We start from the raw sequence: 7,596 nt of genomic DNA, 5'->3' as shown, positions 1-7,596 counted from the left end.
ACAGATCTGAGAGGTGAGATAGTTCTCGTTTCTGCCAAGGGGCTTCCGGCTCTGACAAGTTGAGTCAGCAGGCTGCAAATTGTTCGAAGTGATTTTTGGACCACATCTGGTAGCTGGAAGGAACTGAACTGGGTCAAGTTCACTTTTGCAAGGTGTGTTGGGATTTTAGCAGATAAAGGAAAATTCTTGGCCCTGTAACTCAATTTTATGGTTCTTGTAATCATCTATGGTTAGGAGCAAACCCCCAACACCCCTCCCCCCGCCATAGTAGGGTGACCAGATATCTGAGATGGAATTTCACCCATTCTTGCCTATTTTGAGCTCTGATACTGATGTGATCCATGCGGTGGTGGGCACGGAAAGATGCTGTTCAGGTCGCCCTTTAAGAGAGACCCTTCAGTGACAAGTGCTCACCCGCCCTTGCAAAGCTCTGGGAGGATCTACCACAGCTTTCTCACCAAAGTCATGCTTTTCCAGAGCAGCTCGTCGCCAGTGACCGAGCATGGGATGGGGCAGAGGTGGGGGTGATCGTAGACAGGCATTCCTGCCCCATGGAGGGAGTTCTGTAGGGGGAATTGCTGCTTTGGGTCTTCCCACCAGCCTCGCCAAGACTTTTCCAGAGCTGCCCTTTCTACCCAATTCATCCCCCCTTCTTGCTCTCCCTTCATGGATGTCAGACTTGCATAATGATCTGAGGCTCTCCCCATCGCCTCCAGGCCTTTCTCCTTTGCCAGCATCTTCCCCCAAGAAACGAATTACATTTTTAGTCCTGTGTTGGCATCTGCTTCCTGGAAGACCTACATGGAGGCAATGGAGAAAGAGCAGAGCTTTTTCCTCCCTTTCCTCATCCCTAACCTCTCCTCCACATGCCGCCTTGTTTTTCCAGCCAGCCCTTGCTCTTCCCTCTAAGCAACTGCCGTGGCCCTCAATGTTCGCCCGTGACAATCATGGGCTCTTTTGCCATTTACTTCCCAACAGAAACACCAAGCCTGAGCAGATTGGAACCAGCAAACTATCCCTAATGACTGGAAAATGTGAAAAGCCAAGGAGATGCTAAAATGCTGAGATGTTAGGGCAAAGTCTGCCCCAACCGAAAATGTGAGCGCGTGTGTGTATGTGTGTGTTGGTTCTTACTTGCAGAAGGAGAAGGCGGTAAATACCCCAAACTCAGAACTTTCTCCTTCTAATTTTAGTAAGAGAAAACAAATGAATATAGATGCGTTCCTTCACCTTTTCAACTCCCTTGCTTAACCTCCCAAAGCTACCAGATCACTCGGCAAGTAGTAGAATGGATTCACTTCTTTTCTATTGCATATCTTTTTGTAACTTTTCATAACTTTCTTTTCATAACTCCTTGAACTGGGTGGATAGGGTGAAGAGAAAGCGAGGAAAAATAAATACAAAGGAGTAAAAGGAGCCACAAACTCCTCAATCAATATTTAATCAAGCCATCACTACAATCTGAATTTTAATTTTTTCAAGTAATCTATCCAACTTCATTCTAATTAGTAAAATGAAAAAGACGTAGGAGATCAGAGTAAAAATCACTTCTTCCTACAGGTGGTTGAGACTGAGTTACCTACCTGGAGGTAAAAAGAAAGATTGGGGCGCCTGGGTGGTTCAGTCAGTGAAACCTCTGACTCTTGATTTTTGGCTCAGGTCATGATCTTGGGGTCGTGAGATGGAGCCTGGTGTGGGGCTCTGAGCTCAGCAGGGAGCCTGCTTGAGACTCTCTCCCCTGCCCCTCCCCACCACACTCTCTCTCTAAGATAAATCTCTTAAAGATTAAATGTCTCTGAAGATTCCTTCCAACAATGGACTCTAAGGGCAGGAAATTAATTTTTTAAAAACTACAACACTCCCTTAAATCCCATTTATTTGCAACCAATCAGTGAGAGTATGGATTCGGTCTACTTTGGCTTGAAACATAAGGCAAGTCACCCGGTCAAATCCTCTTTCTCTGCCCCACAGAGATTTCGTTCTCAGGTAACCAGAAACACTGAATGCATCCCTTCTGTCTCTGTCCCTCTCTTCCGCCAGCCTTCCGAAGCCTGGAAGGACACCCTCAGTGCAGTAATCTGTTGGGATTTACACGATCAGCACTAACAGATGCTTTAAGATGTCTGATCTCTTTCCACGCCCCCCTCCCTGCCCGGCCCCGGCAGTAAGGCAGGAAATCCATATGAAATTATCGGGACTCCGTGTTAAAACAAACGTGCTCCCCCAGCCACCCTTGCTTCCTTTCCTCTGGGTATGGCCTCAAACAGCTGACCGGGACAGTTTTCATCTTTAATCTAATCAAGCCACTTTCCCATGGGAAACCGCCCATGAAGCCCAAACCTATGTACCAAATTCTTTCTAGACCCAGGCAACTCACCACATCTGACACTTCAAAAAAATCTGTAAAAGCGGCTGCTATGAGTCACTAAGGACAAACAGCATTCCTGAAAGGAATGAACATCACTAGCAGGAAAATATTAATGCTTGCTTTGAAAACTCTATAGATCCCTACAGACCTGAACAGTATTTAGGCCTGAATTCTCTCCATCTCTAGGATACCTTCTATTTATTATTCGATTTTCTATAAATAGAACTGTCTCCTGTCTTTTTTTTTTTTCCCCAACTCTAACAGACTAGCACCAGAAATACTTGTAATATTTGGCATCTTTTTTAACATTGTCCTTTCAGTTATTGGTGGGAGCTTAAAGGAGTCACTAACGAGAGTTTGTTCTATACCAGTGACTTAATTTGGGGGGACTACGACCTATATATTACATCACCGCCTACTACAAACACACATGTGGACACAAAACCAAACCAAAGAGGATCCTGGAGAGACAAGACATGACAACGAAACATGGGATTCAGAAGGACATATCCTGGAACAGAAAAAGACATTAGGTCACAGTGAAGGAAATTCAAATCAAGCATGAACTTGAGATAATAGTAATGTATCAGTTACTGGTTCATGAAAAATGTACCATGATAATGTAAGTTGCTAACACTGGGGGAAACTGGGAGGGAGGGGGGCACGCAGGAATCTCTGCACTCCCTTCTCAACTCTTCTAAAATCAAAAGGTTATGAAGACCACACCAACGATAGAAAAGCAGTGGCTGCGGGGGGTGGGTGCGAGGGCTGTCAGAACATCCCACTCTTCCTTCCTGAGCCCTATCCGCCCCCCAGTGTAAATCGCCGCAGGTGATTCAGAGTCCATTCCCAGCCCCGCTGTCGGAGTAAAGCGCCCGAAGATGAGGAAGATAAAGCACGTTCCGTGTTCCATGTGCACCAGAAGAGCAGCTGACTAATAAAAGTGGGGTGAGCAAGCTAAAGCTAACCTTATTGTTCTGGAACAGGGGTCCAGGGGGAGGCAATAAAGCTCTGTGAAATTTACTCTGAAATCTGAAATATGTCCAAATACCAGTTGCCAACTAACCTGCCCAAAACCTGACAGGAAATTTAAACCAGAGTGTTTCCCAGTTTTAAGAGAAGTACCATTTTTTGCTGCTGCTGCTGCTGCTGCTTTTTTTTTTTATCTTTTTCTTTTCTTTTTTTCTTCTTGTTAAGAACAACTGTGCGTTGGTAATGAAACATCTGAAATCAGATGGAAGGAATAAAACTTGGGATAAAATGGCCCAGAACCAAACAAATCCCTGGAGCTAACGAAAATCCTGGCAGTGACAAGAAGTCAGGCCTTTCCAATATGGATCTGAATGAGGCAAACCTCAAAGCCAAATGTCTGGGTGTGAAACTTCATAAAATGGAAGTGTGGAAATGCAAGTGTTCACGAAGGGAAGCTGATTAATTTTCCAAAACTCCACTGAGCATGTTGTTTCAGAACTGCTGCCCCTCAAACTGCTGTAGACTCCAGGCTCAGAGCAAGGAACATAGGGACATGATGAAAAACTCTTATATCTAATGGTCTCTGGTCACCCCTTCTTGGCATTTGTGAGAAGATCCTTTCTGACTCCCACATCCTGGTGGAAGAAGGTTCTGATCCTTAAGTGGTGTGCCCCATGGGAGCAAATTGTCCAAATTTAGTACTTCTCAAATCTCTTTTTTAGAAGGGAAATTCTTGTATGAAAGTATCTTATCTGGAACCCCAATACATAATTAAAATTCGAACTACTTTGGAGGAGGAAGAGAGGACACAGAACCCCCTCAGTTAGACTATCCTAAGTATCCAGTTGGCACTCAAATAGTGCAGAGGGTCAAAGTACCTTCTCTCCCCACCCTGTGCAGCTGAAAATTTGCATATAACTTCTAACACCCCAAAACTTTACAGTTGACTAGAACCCTTACCAACAACACAAATAGTCTATTAACACTTATTTTGTATGTTCTACATACTATATACTGCATTCTTACAATAAAGTGAGCTAGAGAAAAAATTTCAGGAAATGGTAAGGAAAATACATTTATAGTACTGTATTTATAAAAATTCATGTGCAAGTGGACCCTTACAGTTCAAACCCATGTTCAAAGGTCAAGTTTATCTTTATTTTAGGTGTATAAAAACCTCATCATTTATAGGAATGGTGTTTAAAAATTGTCCCAATGTTTAGTATTTAGTTGATACAGATAAATGTATTTTCATTATAAATTACATTAACCAAAAAAAATCTTACTTTACATTTGTATAATTGGTAGACTTCCTTGTCCCTGGGGACCCTAGGGACTGAAGTGTTTCAAAAACACTTAGAGATGAGAGGAAGAAAAGCCCCAAGATTAATTTGGCAGATATTGGCCAGATGCTCATCACCCCATCCCCTCCTTCTGGGAACACAGGAATGGTACGTACTCCAGCTTCCCTTGCAAACAAGTTAGGAGCATGTGACAGTTCTGGTCAAAGGCATAGGAGTGAAAATAAGATACATTTCTTTTATGTCTTCTCTCTCCAATTTCTCCTGCACTCTTCCACATTCTTCTCTTCTAGCTCTCTTGTCTGTACCCTGGAAAGGAAGGATTGCTCATTGGTAGAGTTACAAGATAGAAGGAGTTTCTGTCTAAAAGAGAATGACCCAAGAAACCGACATTGGCAGCATCACAGCATAGTGTGAGCAAGAAGTAAGTTCTTGGGTTAAGCCACTGAGATTTGAAGGCTTGTTACTAGAGTGAGATACAGAAGATACAGATTCTAAAATGTATTTAATTTCCTTGAAAAAAATTGTTTAATCTTGTTAAGAGAGCTAATTTCAGCCTGAATTTCCTCCATACCATAGATTCCTTTTCAAATGTATTACTAGAAAAGGGTTCTCTTTCATGAACTGACACGTATTAGCCAAGCAGATAAAAAATTGTATCACTTTTCACGCCACCCTTTTTGCCCTGTGTACTGGAAACCTTGGGTCAGAATTCAATGTTTAATCACAATAATTGGCGTAGCCCTCTTGGTTGACATATTTGCCACTGATTCCCTTACATGGGTTTGATTTTCTGTGTCTGTCTTAATAGTTCATTATTTTTTTTGTTTGTTTGAACCACTTGATCCATTTCGGCAAAGGTTTGCTATAAACAAGTAAATCTTTTGAAAGAAATGACACTAGCAAACAAAATGTAACAAATGTTTGGAATTCTCTTTTTAAAGTAACATTTCGCTTGTATGATTTTAAAATTTTCTCAACCACTGTGCCTCTTGAAGTGGAGGTTACATCCCAATTAAATGGAGATGTTTTATATAACATAGTTATTTACAAAGCACCCACCTTGTGGGGGTGGAACTCAGGCATGACCTTTGGCATTACATTAGTCAATGGCCAAGCACTGGACCAGATTGCGATCATTTCTTTACATGCCCCAGATCTATAAAGAGCACGAGTGGCAAACAAACTTCCATTTTATCAAAATTGGAATCAGATTTTAAAAATAGACTTCAGTTCAAATAACTTCTATCAAGCCCTAAAGCATCCCCCATTGATGCCAAGACTAACAAGACCTCGTTGTGCAGGAATCACTGCTATTGTCTTATATGTTGTAAGGGTTTCTACTGGAATATTAAGATGCCATTCTTCCTTTCTTGGGATGGAACAAATAAAATTCGCTCTGTAGCAGGTTCTGCTACAGATGAGTAGCTGGATGAGTGGCTTCTAATAAAACCTCAGCCACAAAAGAAGGGCAACAAAGCCACATGTGCAAGCTTGGTTCACCTGCCTGGTATGGACTGTGTTCTCATTATGAAAGGAGTCCTAAATACATATTCCCACATAAGACACATACTTCCCTTCCTCCTCTAATGCCTTGGCTGTTTTAAAGGTCAAGCCGTGGTTATGAAGTCGTCCGGCCACAAGGGGCGCATCTGAGTTCTTACCCTGGGAAGGGGTCAAGAACAGTAAGAGTAACACTCTGCGCAGACAGAAGCCAAGGAAGGGACGTGCTCACATTGCTCTCTGCTGCAGGGGGTTGGAGGCATTCCTGCACACTGCCCGTTTCAGCCTCCAACATAACGGGCCTCCCAAACTGGGAGCAGCAACAGACACAGAGTGGTTCTTTCTGGAGTATCTGGTCAGTCCGCAGGCGGACTGAGTCCTCTAGCCTCAAAGAGACATTCATTTCTGGTTCCCACTCCATTAGCAGCACAGGATGGAAGCAGCCACCTTGTGGCTGGATTAAGTAAGCTGAGGAATTCTCGTGGGGGAGGGACTCTAGTAAAGAAGAACACTTGTGTAATAATGGGACAGGCACTCAAGTCATTTTAGTTTGAATATTTAAGATGTGACATATATTTTCCTCGAGATGGTAAAAGTACACATCAAGTGAAAATGTAAAGATACACCCCCCATTCCAAAAAAAGGATATAGAATGTGTCAATATATTCCTTCCTGCTCGCCAATGCACAGTTTATACAAGAATGAAATCAACTGAACATTTATGAATAATATAAGTGCCCCCTTATGCTATATGTTAGCTATGTAAAGATGAATAATACACGATCCCTATCCATGAGAGGGTAATGGTCCCCAAAACTGCCCACTGGGAACGTTTACCATTGGCATCACTTGGCCAAAATATTTTGCCTGAGCCTTGTCATTGTCTCATGAGCCAAAACGCTGAATGACAGTCATTTTGACACAGATTTGTCAAGTATTGTCACAATAGCAAATGATGTCAACTATGGTAAAAATATGGCACCAACGTCATGTTCTAGGCATCGAACCCAGTGATTTGAGGAAGCATTGACCCTCATCCCCCCCCAATCCAGCCTCTACACTGATTTCAAGGTTCCTGTTCTTGTTTATTAATTGTGTCCTTTAGTAAAACCAAAGGTTCTATTTACTGGTGTTCTTGCCTTCCTTTATCTTTCAGCTAAAGCAGCTTTGATTTGATGAGCAAGAAGACACAGGCATAAGGTAGAGAGATTTTAGATCAAAGAAAGTTCCATTCAAGAGTATCCTCATCACTGACAGATGTGGGACAGCTTGCTTTCATACAACCTTCCTTTAGGTCAGGTGTTTATAACCTTGAGTCCTGGGCAGTATGAACTTCCTAAAGTTGTATGCAATATTGCATGTGAGTGGGGGTATTTTACTGAGTTATTAAAGTCTGCCTTAATCAGTTTTGGCCTGATGGAAATGAATTAAAGGATCATTTCCCCTTTGCCT

General features: G+C 42.5%; 1 long non-coding RNA gene across 1 annotated transcript; it reads left to right on the top strand.

Moving 5' to 3' along the window:
- The first annotated feature begins 989 nt into the window (after positions 1-989).
- LOC309872670 lies at positions 990-7,359 on the top strand. The gene is made up of 3 exons (XR_014316047.1): positions 990-1,098; positions 4,935-5,065; positions 7,301-7,359. It is a non-coding gene; the product is annotated as an uncharacterized lncRNA (long non-coding RNA).
- Positions 7,360-7,596: the final 237 nt, after the last annotated feature.

The sequence above is a fragment of the Mustela nivalis genome, assembly GCF_964662115.1.
Source record: "Mustela nivalis genome assembly, chromosome: 8".
Lineage (NCBI taxonomy): Eukaryota > Metazoa > Chordata > Mammalia > Carnivora > Mustelidae > Mustela > Mustela nivalis.
Note: the sequence above shows the minus strand (reverse complement) of the source record. Positions and strands in the feature narration are given on the sequence as shown.